Here is a 13,634-nt window from a genome sequence, read left to right as displayed (position 1 = left end):
AATTTCTAATTTACTTGATTTTAATGATCTGAGTGATCTGTTAGGTTTGTATTTAGAGAGCATATCTGTAATGTATTGAGGTCCTAAGCCATTTAGTGATTTATAGACAAGTAATAATACATCAAAATCTATTCTGAATGTAACTGGGAGCCAGTGTAAAGACCTGAGGACAGATGTGATGTGCTCTGATTTTCTGGTTCTGGTAAGAATCCTGGCAGCAGGGTTCTGGATGAGCTGCAACTGTCTGACTGTCTTTTTGGGAAAGCCCATGAAGAGTCCAACACAGTAATCCACCCTGCTGCTGATAAAAGCATGAGCACGTTTCTCTAAGTCCTCACTGGAAACAAAGCATTTATTGTAATTTTTGCAATGTTTTTGAGACAATAGTATGCTGATTTAATCAGTGCCTTGGTATAACTATACTGAAACTTTGATCTGACTCCACAATCACTGTACCATGCTTGAGTTCCCAAGAGTGACCCATTTTTCCACAAATATTCAAAGAAGCAGTTTGGATAAATGCGTAAATGCTTGATTTTATAAACCTGTGACAATGGAAGTCACTGAAACACCTCATAAATGATTTGGAGGGATGTCCCAAAACTTGTATCTATAGTTTATGTCCCGAAGTACATCAATTACAAATAATTTTTTGCTCATTACTACTGATTGTCAAAACTCCACAAACTGTAATTCGAGAATAGTTTAAGCATAAAAAGATAATTTTTATTATGATTATGTACTATAAAATACTTTAACTCCCTCAATTGGACTATAGTGTAGGGAATAGTGAATAGGGAGCTATTTTAGCAATTTACAGCAATACAAATGTGCAGAGCAGGGGGTCACGAGGACCAGGATTGAGATCCATCATTTAAAAATCCCCTTTTTCGCATTATAAAAGGTCATATTTTGGTTTTGGGGTTCTCCAACAACAGTCTGATATGCATGCAAGGTCAAAAAACACTTTAATTGTCTTAGAATATGCATTTCTTTGTACCTAATTATCCAAATGACCCCAATATGATTTGCTCAGCACATCAAACCTCTCCTTTGCATGAGGCTCATCTGCTGTGATTGGTCAGACGACCCATTCTGTTGTGACTGCATGAATACCTTGTAAAGATATTGCAGACCAATGACTTTTGCCCAAGCTTATACTTACTTGGTGACCCCTGTCCCTTAAGCCACATGAATGAAGCTGAATCACAGTGGATACAGCGATGTATCATGCTAGGCAGACGGGTGTTTGTAAAAACTGCAAATCTAGCATTAGACCTCTGATCTTCAAGTAGAATTTGGAGTTAGGACGATTTGCAGCTTTTGAAAAACTCTCCTACAGTTTACATGGAAGAATGGACTTTTTTTAATAAATGGGGAAAATTCATCATTTATTATCAACTTATTTATTCAATACAACCTCTGTTATAAGAATGAAGCTTAACTAAGACCAGCAACTGTTTCATTACCAACAACTAAATATCTCCCATTGTGCTCAACTGGACATTTAATATTAACTCTCTCAAACAATGTAATAGATTGTCTGGGGAAGTGGCGAGGTGTTGTATGCAATATGTTTACAACACCCGACTGGAACTCCTTCATAAAATATGCATAGATATTATGACATCGATAAAACATTAATGTCTTATGCAAGTAGTGCTTTCCGGGATTCATTTAAACAATGAATTAAAAATCACAGGCAAAGCCAGAGTTGTAAGCTTCAGTAAAAATAACTGTTCTATTTTCATTGATTAAAAAGCGTATGCAATTAACTTGAAGAGATAAAAGGAATTAGCATCTGTCTACGTTCTGCAGTGTAAAAAGCGAGGGATTTTAACGTTCAGCCTGTGCAAAATGTTTCAGAGCTGCGTGTGAGAATGAGATGTTTTTCTAAAGCATTAATAATGCACTTGTGGAGCTGTCAATCATAGTTCATACCAATGGAAAGATTGTACAGAAGGAAACTAGCGCTAACTGTGTGGGTTTTGTGAACAGCCATCAGCTTCTGAATGAAATGTGCTCAAATGGTTTTCATTTTAAAAGTACTTGGACACCGTGAGCCAGCGTGAGTGTTTCAGTAATTGTAACACTGTAGTGGAGAGAACAGAACAGGTGAAGGTCTGCCATTGTGCATTTTCACCTCAGAGAAACAATTTGCAAAAATCATTATTTTCAGAAAGACTTTTTCCTTTTTATTTTTCTTACTTCTGCAGCAGGTCAGTTGTCACATTTGACTTTAAAATGTGATTTGGTTGTGACATGAGTATAATAAATGACCTGATGCAATATTTCGGGGGGTCTTACTAAATTTCCATAATGCCATAGAGGAAGTAGGGCATTAGAGTGCATGAATATGAATGAGACCTCGCTGTTCTTACATCCTTTTGTTTAAAACTGTGTGTACTTTAAATGTCTTTATTCCAAATTTGTATAATTTTGAGTCTCTGTTTTTGAATTCTGTAGTACCCTCAAGCAGAATTTGAAATGTTGACCAAGGACATTAAAACCAAAAATCAAGTTTACCTTGATTTCCTCTTATCCCAATGATGATGCTGTAGTTTAGACCTTATCTAATTTGCTGTTATAACATAGAGTGCTAAGCATAAATGAGTACAGCTCTCACAGATCTCTGTTGTAAGTTAATATTTTCTATAAGATGCTTTAAAGTAATATATTAGTGCATACACATTAGATTAGCCTGTACCAACGCTAAAAATGGAGCTTAAAAAATGCTTAAAATCACAGTGTAAAAATTTGTACACCTAAAACAATATATTAGGGGAAAATATAAAATAAAATAATAATGAATAGGAGAATGGCCAGACTGGTTCGAGCTGATAGAAAGGCTACAGGAACTCAAATAACCACTCGTTACAACCGAGGTATGCGGAAGAGCATCTCTAAACACACAAGTCAAACCTTGAGGCGGATGGACTATAGCAGCAGAAGACCACACCGGGTGCCACTCCTGTCAGCTAAGAACAGGAAACTAAGGCTACAATTTGCACATGCTTACCAAAATTGGACAATAGAAGATTGGTAAAATGTTGCCCGGTCTGAGTCTCGATTTCTGCTATGGCTTTCAGATGGTAGGGTCAGAATTTGGCATCAACAACATGAAAGCTTTGCTCCATTCTGCCTTGTATTAACGGTTTAGGCTGGTGGTGGTGTAATGGTGTTGGAGATACTTAATTTGGGCCCTTTAGTACCAATTTATCATTTTGTCAATTCCAGAGCCCACCTGAGTATTGTTGCTGGCCATGTCCATCCCTTTATCACCACAGTGTACCCATCATCTGATGGCTACTTCCAGCAGGATAACGCATCATGTCATAAAGCGTGAATCATAAGACTGGTTTCTTGAACATGACCATGAGTTCACTGTACTCAAATGGCCTCCACAGTCACCAGATTTCAATCCAATAGAGCACCTTTGGGATGTGGTGGAATGGGAGATTTGCACTATGGATGTGCAGCTGATAAATCTACAGCAACTGCGTGATGCTATCATGTCAATATAGACCAAAATCTCTGAGGAATATTTCCAATAACTTGTTGAATCGTTGCCATAAAGGATTAAGGCAGTTCTGAAGGCAAAAGGGGGTCCAACCCGGTACTAGTAAGGTGTATCTAATAAAGTGGCCGGTGTATATGGATTTTAAGTCATTTTGAGCCAAGAAATTAAATGACTTATTAAATGAATTATTGAGTTATTATTTAGTTATTTTTCAGACAAAATCATTTAGATACAAATTTAATAATGCAATTACTAACTTGGAATCAGTTACTGGCGAGGCAGTGGCGCAATAGGTAGTGCTGTGGCCTCACAGCAAGAAGGTTCGAACCTCGGCTCAGTTGGCGTTTCTGTGTGGAGTTTGCATGTTCTCCCTGCCTTCGCGTGGGTTTCCTCCGGGTGCTCCGGTTTCCCCCACAGTCCAAAGACATGTGGTACAGGTGAATTGGGTAGGCTAAATTGTCCGTAGTGTATGAGTGTGTGTGAATGTTTGTGTGGATGTTTCCCAGAGATGGGTTGCGGCTGGAAGGGCATCCGCTGCGTAAAAACTTGCTGGATAAGTTTGTGGTTCATTCCGCTGTGGCTGGATTAACCCTGGATTAATAAAGGGACTAAGTTGTTGTATTATTGTACATTTATTGTATTAAAATACACTATTGTATTAAAATACAATAAAAAAGCAACAACAACGGTATTTCACAGTACTTTTTTTATCAAACAAATACTGCCTTGCTGAAATACTGTGTTTTCAATTTAGACAGTGCAGATTCACCACTAATATTATATATATTTTGCTTTATTTTTACTTTCACCTTTTGTGTTTAGTATTATCTTCTACATTTACAGTTTAGCATTTAGCAGAAACTTTTTATCCAAAACAGCTTACACCCGCGAACACACACCTATAGCAGTGGGGGACTTTGTTACCTTGCTCAAGTGTCTCACTTCAACCGTTGCCGAATATTCACTCTCTTCACCTACAATCTGTGCCAGTGCTGGGACTCCAACTCTCTAACCATTAGGCCACTGCTGCCATGATTTTATTACATCTCTCTGCTATACGGGGTTATGAACACAACAGATTTGATATGGAGGGTTTTCATTATTAATAGCAGTGTAAAGTGAAACACTGGCTCTTTCTCACACACACAACACTGGCTGCCTCTGAAAGGGAAAATCAAAACAACAGTGGAAAAGGCCAAATGAGAGATCGACAGTTGCGGAAGTGGATCTATAAAAAGAAATGACGGAGAAAGTATTAATTATGAGGCAGGTGAGAGAGACGCTGAAACAGATTATGTGGTTTTAATTATAGGCCAGAGTCTTGTTGTTTGCTGTGATTTTTCAGCTTTTTTTTTGCTTTTTCGCGTCTCTCATAGTAACGGCAGCGAGTGTGAAGAGCACTGGACTCTGGGGCTCAGTTTTATGGATCACTCCTACAGTTCTGGAACCTAAAACATCAACAGCAGAATGGGCTGACAGGTGGCTGAATGCGACACACATACACAAACACATGCAGGCATGCACAAGACAGCATGGAAGCAGAAACGTGGGTGGATTTGTGGGAATTTAAGTTTTAAACAATTAGTTCCTTTCAGTTTTTTTTTAATGTTGTGATCTTTTAGCCTTGTTATGAATCAAAGAAACACGTTCATAGTATAGAGCCAGATCAGTCTCAAAAGTAATACATTTACAAAATAAAATTAAGCCCAAATTCACATTTACAAAATCCAATTTGTAAACACAATTTGTGAATTCACAGATAAAAATCATAAATATTTTCACCAAATGAATAGAATTTACATAATTTAAAATGTTGTTTTGAATTCATGAATCGTGTTTTGAAATTTTTTTTATTGGATTTGTGTAGTTTTGAATTGTGTTTTGAATTTTTTAATTGGATTTGTGTATTTCTGAATCGTGTTTTGAATTCATGAATTGGATTTGTGTATTTTAAGTAATGTTTTAAATTTATTAATTGGATTTGCATATTTTTAAATCGTGTTTTGAATTCATGAATTGGATTTGTGTATTTTGAATCGTGTTTGAAATTTTTTAAATTGGATTTGTGAATCCAATTGTGTTGCAAATCTGAGGCCATAAGCCTTGTACAAAACATACAAAATTAATAATCGGTTTTACTGTAATTTTAATATATATATATATATATATATATATATATATATATATATATATATATATATATATATATATATATATATATATATATATATATATATATATATATATATATATATTACATGTAAAAACTATATATTTTAATTTTATTCAATTTATTACAATTTAGAATATATATTTTACTAATATTTTATTCATACATACTGTATTTTTAAATATTTTACTTATAAAAGTTTTATACAATCTATAAAATAGTGTATATTTTAAAAGACTATTAATGTGTGTGTACATATTTTTGTGACACATCAGGACACAAATCTGTATAATGACACAGGTATTACAAGAAAGTGGTGAAATTTGAGCACATTGCTGATGTCCTTATTTTTCAAAAAGCTTATAAATCACACAAAATTAGTTGTTGTTTTTTTCTCAAAAAGTAAAAACTGTGTACAGTTTCCTGTGACGGTTGGGTTTAGGGGAAGAGTTGGGGTTATGCCAATAGAAAATACAGTTTGTACAGAATAAAAACACTTGGGTGTTTGTATAAGAGAGAGAGTCCTGGTATTCATCAAGTTGGGACCAAATATCATTCCAATTATAGCTATACAAGTTATTTTGATCTTGTGGGGACATTTATTTGTGTCCGTGAGGAAAATGGCATGTAAAACAAATAGAAATTGATCATTTGACAATATAAAACCACATTTTCTTTGAGAGTTGGATTTAGACATATGTTTGGGATAAGTGCACAGAATATACACTCTCTACAGTATAGAAATCATTATGTTTATGCATAGTCCCTATAAAACATGAGAACCCAATGTGGGTATGGATGTGCTGTGTACTTTTTGTTGGGCTGCTCTCTACTGCCTCCTACTGTCCTATGTTGTTTGGGGTAGCGACTGCAGATGATTCATTCAGGTTTGTGTCAAAAACTAAGCTGCTTCAAATGTGTGTGTGTGTGTGTGTGTGTGTGTGTTTGTAATCAGAAATACACAATGGCATTAAGGAGAGTGAATTAAACTATGACCAGGCATTTAATTTTAAACACCCCGACCATGATAAACACAAATTAAGCACCTAACACAGACACCTGGTCTTTCCAGGCAGCGATTCTATAATTACGCAAATGTGTCTGCTGAATATAGAATGCCCTTCATGCCTATTTGAGCCCAAATGCTCTGTGTGAGTGTGTTTGTGTGTGTGTGTGTGTGTGTGTGTGTGTGTGTGTGTGTGTGTGTGTGTGTGTGTGTGTGTGTGTGTGTGTGTGGTAATGCTTTTCCTGCTGAAGTGCTAATGTATTTTCTGTGTCTTTTTTTTCAGTGGCTATTTTAGTGCAGGTTTCCTCTTCGCTGTAAATGTGCGAGGTGTGTGTGGATGTGTGTGCCGTTGTTCCGATTCATCAGGGCCTCCTTTTCTTTCTGCCGGATCTTCAGTTTTATTCCCCAGACTGCCTGATGGAGGGAAAGAGTGTGAGGTGTGTGTGTGTCATGTCAATGATGTCGTTCTTAGTATTGAGCCATGATCTCAGCCAATAATTGCAGTAATCAAGACGCTTTAACACGTACAGGTGTGTGAGGTGAATTTACAAAGAACGACGGGCTACTTCCACTCCCTAGTTTGCTGTAATGTGAATCAATGTACAAGAATTCAGGCGTTGGCAAAGGCCTAACACTGATGACTGAATTATTTGTGACACAATCACTATGTTGCACAATTCTGATTTGAAATTGATTTGATTCAAATCTATGATTTTATTGATTTTACATTAAGTCATGACAAATCTGCAATTGTTATGCTACTCACAGGGTTATCAGTGTAGATTACACTGCAAAAAAACATCTGTTAATTAACAGTTTACGCATCACAAGTGTTTTCTGTTTATTTACAGTTAAGCTTAATCTCTGCTTAATCTCTAATGTCTGTCGACATTTGATGTTAAAAATTCAACTCTACAGTTTAACAAAGTGACTTTAATGACATTTTCATTCATTCATTCATTCATTTTATTTTCAGCTTAGTCTCTTTATTAATCTGGGGTTGCCACAGCGGAATGAACCGGCAACTTCTCAAGCATATGTTTTACGCAGCAGATGCCCTTCCAGCTGCACTGGGAAAAATTCATACACACACATACACTACGGCCAATTATGTTTATTTAATTCACCTGTACCACATGTCTTTGGACTGTGGGGGAAACCAGGCTCAAACCAGCGACCTTTTTGCTGTGAAGCAAGATTGTGCTACCCACTGCGGCACCATGCTGCCCTAATGACACAGTTTTAAATAATGTAATTGTAAAATAAATAAATAAATGAATCTGTAAAATAACAGAAAGTTTTTTGTGCCATAATATACATCACCAACCCAGAAAATATCTCTTTAAACTATTAGAAATTTTAATAAAATTCACTTTTTTAACTTAACATGGTTAAAAAATGTCCCATAATGCAATTCAAAACCAGAAATGAACGGGGAAAATAAAAATGAAAGCATGAATCACAAATTAACGAATATTTATTTTTAAATTAATTTACGGATATTTTTTTACAGTGTAGCAAACAGAATGTTTTCTTATGGTTTGGTTATTTTTTGGAATTCAAATATAAATGATCTATGGTTAATTTTTCTAACAACTTAAAAAGAATCTAAGACCCAATCCCGATTCCAACCCTTAACCTTCCCCTTCCCCCTACCCCTCGTTTTGCGCGTTCCCGTGAAAGGGTGTCCCAATTCTCTTTAGCTTGAAGGCGTAAGGCTAAGGGGTAGGGGTAGATAACCGTTCGTACAAAGATTTTTCAAGAACACACTCGAAACCAAGGGGTAAGAAAATTTCACAGGATTCACGAGCCACAATGGCAGGATAGTTACACCCGGAAGTAAGAAAATGCACAAATACACAAATTAGAATGTCTGCTATAATATTAAAGTTGCTTTAGGTGTGTTTATATAGATGAAAATGGCCTCTGTGTAAATGCGCAGTTGCAATCTTATTGCCACAACTTTTTGTTATGATAACATGACATTGTTGCCTTCAGTGATTTCGTAAAGATAAAAAACAAAAAATAAAGCAACTGGAATAACTACAGCAGTCGCGATCATCTGATCTCATATGAACATCGGATGACGTGTGCAAGTTCTGTAGTGCTGTCCCAATTGTTAGAGGTAAATTTTGAAACAATCCCCCTTCACACTCTAAGGGGAAGGGGTACATATATACATTTGAGATTGGGCCCAAAAGAGATCATTCTGGGAATGTTTTCCTAACCTAGAGAGAAAGTTCTGTTTACATAATAAAAATTTTCAACAGAGAGCATTCTGGAAACCACAATGATGCTTCCAAAAAGTTATAGGAAAGGCCGGTGTCATTTGCAAAATACAGATATAAATACTCCCCTCTATAAAAATTATATGCAGTGTACAGAAGTACAAAGATGTGAAAAAGATGTGTGGGATACGGTTTTGCATGTTTGTGTGTTTTTTTTTTTTTTTTTTTTTTACAAACAAAGATTTACTGACCAAATTTTTACACTGAATTTACTTCATAACATCAATCAAGTGTAAAAAAAAAAAGTTTGTGACAAGATGTGGTTTCAAATCAGAGGGAGAAAGAAATTGTACTATTTTATAGTGTTCAATACAATGATAAAGGCTACCCAGCAAGTAATAGCCGTCATTTCATTGGCTAGGTGAAGTATAGACCAGATCTAACCCGGCTACGTGTAACCCAATTTTAGCCCGAATAACCTTAAATTTGATTGTATGTTGTTTTTTTGCTAAATAAAGCTTATAATATGTATGATACTCCATCATGCAGGAAAAGTCAACAAGGTTTATGAGGTTCCTGCAAGTAATAGACGTAGTTTCACTTTCTCTGAGAAGTATAGACCCAATCTAGTCCGGCTATGTGTAACCCATCTCTAGCTCAAAAAATCTTAAATTTGCTTACCTGTCTTTTTTGGCAAAATACTTTGTGATATGTATGATATTCCTTCAAGTAAGGAAAGTCAATCGCATTTACAAGGTGTAAAAATAGCTAGGATTGCTTAAGGAACACAAATAAACCACAAATGCCACAATCATTTGTTTGTTGTCTTCCTGTTTGATCAGTATATCCATATTGGGTTTCCTTCTGATACAGTGATTGTTGATGTCTTCTATGATACATATGTGGAGTTTTATGCGTCAGAGCGCCCTCTAGTGTCTAGTATGAATGAAATCAACACTGCATTATGTGTGTCCTCACAACCCATTTTGTCTCTCGTATTGGATACATGAGAAAACACTAACAAAACCAGTTATTTCTTCATGGATTGTACGACGCAATGCTAAGTTGTGGAAAAAAAATTGAGGAAAGTCTTAGCAATTTCCGCTTTTAACACTTTGCCACCTCACATTCTGACACAACAACTAAAAAAAGTGACTGCTGCAAATCCGTAGGCCTACCTTGTTTTATTGGCAATGAATTGCTATTTTTTTAGTTGACCAAAACATTACTTCAAATTTTAAAGAGTTTTAAAATATGGGGTTGATTTGTTCTGATTAGTTCAGTTATGTATTAGAGAAAATATATAGATATACATAAAATATGTTTGTATAAATATTATTTCTAATATTTAATATTAAATATTTTATTGCCAAATATTGAAGACAGTAGTTGATAAAATAAGAGGCTACTGAATATGTTATTCAAAGAACATTCATAAAAAAAAAATCCTAAAAACTTTAAAGAACTCTCTTTCCTCACAGCTGTGTAGAAAAACGACAGGATTTCTGATGCGTTATATATATATATATATATATATATATATATATATATATATATATATATATATATATATATATATATATTTTTTTTTTTTTTTTTTTTTACCCCAGTGTTCTCCATAAACTTTCTTCTATGTGTTCTGTAGAAGATATAAAAAGATTCAGAAGATAGGAATAACAGGAATAACAATTTGAGGAAACCGAGGTCAACAAACCATTTAAGTTCAAAAACTAATGAGTACTGTGAACTTAATCCATTTGAGTAAACAAAGTAATTTGAGCACAGTAAAACCCAATAAATGAAAACAACTCAAACCAACTGAGTACTGTAAAACAAAATAAGTTAAGTAAACTCAAACCATTTGAGGAAACCGATTGCAACAAACCATTTGAGTTTAAAAAAAAATTCTATATGAGTACTGTGAACTTAATGCATTTAAGTTGAAGTAATGAAGTATTTAATTAACCTTCAACACTGAGTTCAAAACACTTTTCAAATGAGTAGAAATAACCCAGTAAATTTGGAGTTAACTACACTCATTTCAGATGATAAAGTTGACTGTTGAGTTTTACAGTGTATAAAGATTTAACTTTTTTCTTCTAACTTTTACAGCGGCAGTTTTTATTTTAAAAAAAACTGGATGTATTGGAGAACAAATGTACAATGGCAAGGTATGTTGTAACTGTAATTATATAAAACATTGTAAATCCTCATTTACATTGATTGCAAAAAATAAATAATTTTAACAGTAATATTATAAAAAATATTAATTCCATTCCAAAAGAACTTCATGATGGTGACCTACTCTCATCTGATACTTATCTAAACAGAGACAGATAGTGAGAGAGAGAGATTAGACTCTTGTGTCTCCTTGGGATCATCTTAAATGTCATGCTTTAATGTGCAAACATTAATTTCTCATCAAATGCTTAATACTCTTCTACAACACTTTTATACACACTTGAAGGATGTTCTCTATTCATTCATGTCTTCACCCAAGCCTCCAGTTACATCATTAAGTAACTGTTCTCCTTCTCCACCCCAGATTGCACAACTCACAAACCACAGTCAAATGCAGAGTGATGCTGTCATACACAGCGAGAAGTCCTCAAATGGCCCCCTGTCTCAAGTTTTTGGCACCACAGTGTCTTGTTATCATATTTAATGTACATTGTTTGCAGATTTTATTCAACAAAACTAGCATAAGCCTAGAATTTAGTGCAAGTTGGTGCCACTTTGCCTTGGTCAGTGCAGTAAGTGACTGTATTATGATCAATAATGTTACTTGTTGAGCACAAAAGTTCATAACATACAAAATCATAAAAAACGAAGTCTTACCTAAAGGAAGTTCTGCCTTTATGCTTTATTTTCTTTGTTTGCTCGTTACTACACCTGTATACATGGCAAAAGTCCAGCATCTTCAGATTGGCTTTAGTCTTGACTAATGCAATTAATGGACATTTGTCATGGAAACACTGTACAAATATGGTCAGCATCCGTATGCGATATCTAGTGTATATATCTATGGAATTTCCTGGCTTTTGTGAATCTATTTTTACGTTAACGTTCAAAATTTGGGAAATCCAACCTGATTGCACAACTCAAACCACTGTCAAATGCATAGTGATGCTGTCATACATGCTGAAAAGTCCTCAAGTGGTCCTCCTGTCTCATGACTTGTTTTCTTTTTTTCTCAACTCTCCTATAGGCTCTTAACAATAAAGCATGTCCTTACAAAGACAGATCTATGACTTCAGCTCTACATTGGAGTATGTGGGATATCTCCAGGATGACAAACACTGTTCACAGTTCAAAACTTAGTAAGATTTTTATATTTTTATATTCAATAATTACATAAAAAACTGTTGTTTTTTGGTGTTGATTCCATAAATAGACTTTTACAACATTTTTCATTTCATTAAATGTTTCTTTACAGTAAATATTGTTCTTTAATCATTGTACAATGCATCTGAAAAGTAATCATAGTGCTTCACATTTTCCACTTTTTTTATGTTACAGCCTTATTCCAGAATGGATTAAATTAATTTATTTCCTCAAAATTCTACATTAAATAGTCCATAATGACAATGTGAAAAAAGAGTCCTTGAAATTGTTGCAAATTCATTAAAAATAAAAAATAGAAAAATCACATGGAGATCAGTATTCACAGCCTTTGCCGTGAAGCTCTAAAATGAGCTCAGGTTCATTCTGTTTCCACTGATCATTCTTGAGATATTTTGCTGCTTAATTGGAGTTCACCTGTGGTCAATTCAGTTGATTGGACATGATTTGAAAAGACATACACTTGTCTATATAAGGTCCCAGGGTTGATAGTACATGTCAAAGCACAAACCAAGCATAAAGACAAAGGAATTGCCTGTAGACCTCCGAGACAGGATTTTCTCAAGGCATGCACAAGGCTGGGGAAGGTTACAGAAAAATATCTGCTGCTCTGAAAGTTCCAATGAGCACAGTCACCTCCATCATACATAAGTGAAAGATGTTTCCATGAATTCACCAATCAGGCCTGTATATTAGAGTGACTAGACGGAGGCCACACACTGCCTGGAATTTGCCAAAAGGCATCTGAAGAACTCTCAGACCATGAGAAACAAAATTCTCTGATGAGACTAAAATTGAACTCTTTGGAGTGAATGCCAAGCGTTACATTTAGAAAATGAGGCACTGCTCATCACAAGGATTATAGCATCCCTACAGTGAAGCATGGTGGTGGCAGCATCATGCTGTGGGGATGTTTTTCAGCAGCAGGGACTGGAAAGACTAGTCAGGATAGAGGGAAAGATGAATGCAGCAATGTACATGAAAAGCTGCTTCAGAGTACTCTTGACCTTAGACTGGGGCGATCTAAAGCACACTGCAAAAATATCAATGGGGTGGCTTCACAACAACTCTGTGAATGTTGTTGAATGTTCCCATCCAACCTGACAGAGCTTGAAAGGTATTGCAAAGAGGAATGGGCAAAAATTCCCAAAGACAGATGTGCCAGGCTTGTGGCATCATATTCAAAAAGACTTGAGGCTGTAATTGCTGCCAAATGTGCATCAACTAAGTATTGAGCAAAGGCTGTGAATACTGATGTACATGTGATTTTTCAAGTTTTTTATTTGTAATAAATTGACAACAATTTCAAAGACTCTTTTTTTTCACATTGTCATTGTGGGGTATTGTGTGTAGAATTTTGAGGAAATA

General features: G+C 35.2%; 1 protein-coding gene across 24 annotated transcripts in view; it reads left to right on the top strand.

Annotated features, from left to right (window-relative positions):
- Positions 1 to 13,634, top strand: part of adcy8 (adenylate cyclase 8 (brain)) — a 160,563-nt gene that overhangs the window by 14,725 nt on the left and 132,204 nt on the right. For 4 of the 24 annotated variants that reach the window (XM_087238567.1, XM_087238555.1, XM_087238566.1 and 1 more), the window contains exons 3-6: positions 4,897 to 4,999; positions 6,980 to 7,133; positions 11,037 to 11,095; positions 12,133 to 12,244. The gene's annotated coding sequence lies outside the window, so the exon portion shown is untranslated. Of the gene's footprint in view, positions 1 to 4,398; positions 4,791 to 4,896; positions 5,000 to 6,979; positions 7,134 to 10,569; positions 10,646 to 11,036; positions 11,096 to 12,132; positions 12,245 to 13,634 lie in introns of those variants that run through there. The other 20 variants (XM_087238573.1, XM_087238562.1, XM_087238568.1 and 17 more) reach the window with 10 other exon arrangements.

This window comes from Danio rerio, chromosome 2 (assembly GCF_052040795.2).
Source record: "Danio rerio strain M-AB ecotype USA chromosome 2, GRCz13ab, whole genome shotgun sequence".
In the NCBI taxonomy this organism is placed as follows: Eukaryota; Metazoa; Chordata; class Actinopteri; order Cypriniformes; family Danionidae; genus Danio; species Danio rerio.
Note: the sequence above shows the minus strand (reverse complement) of the source record. Positions and strands in the feature narration are given on the sequence as shown.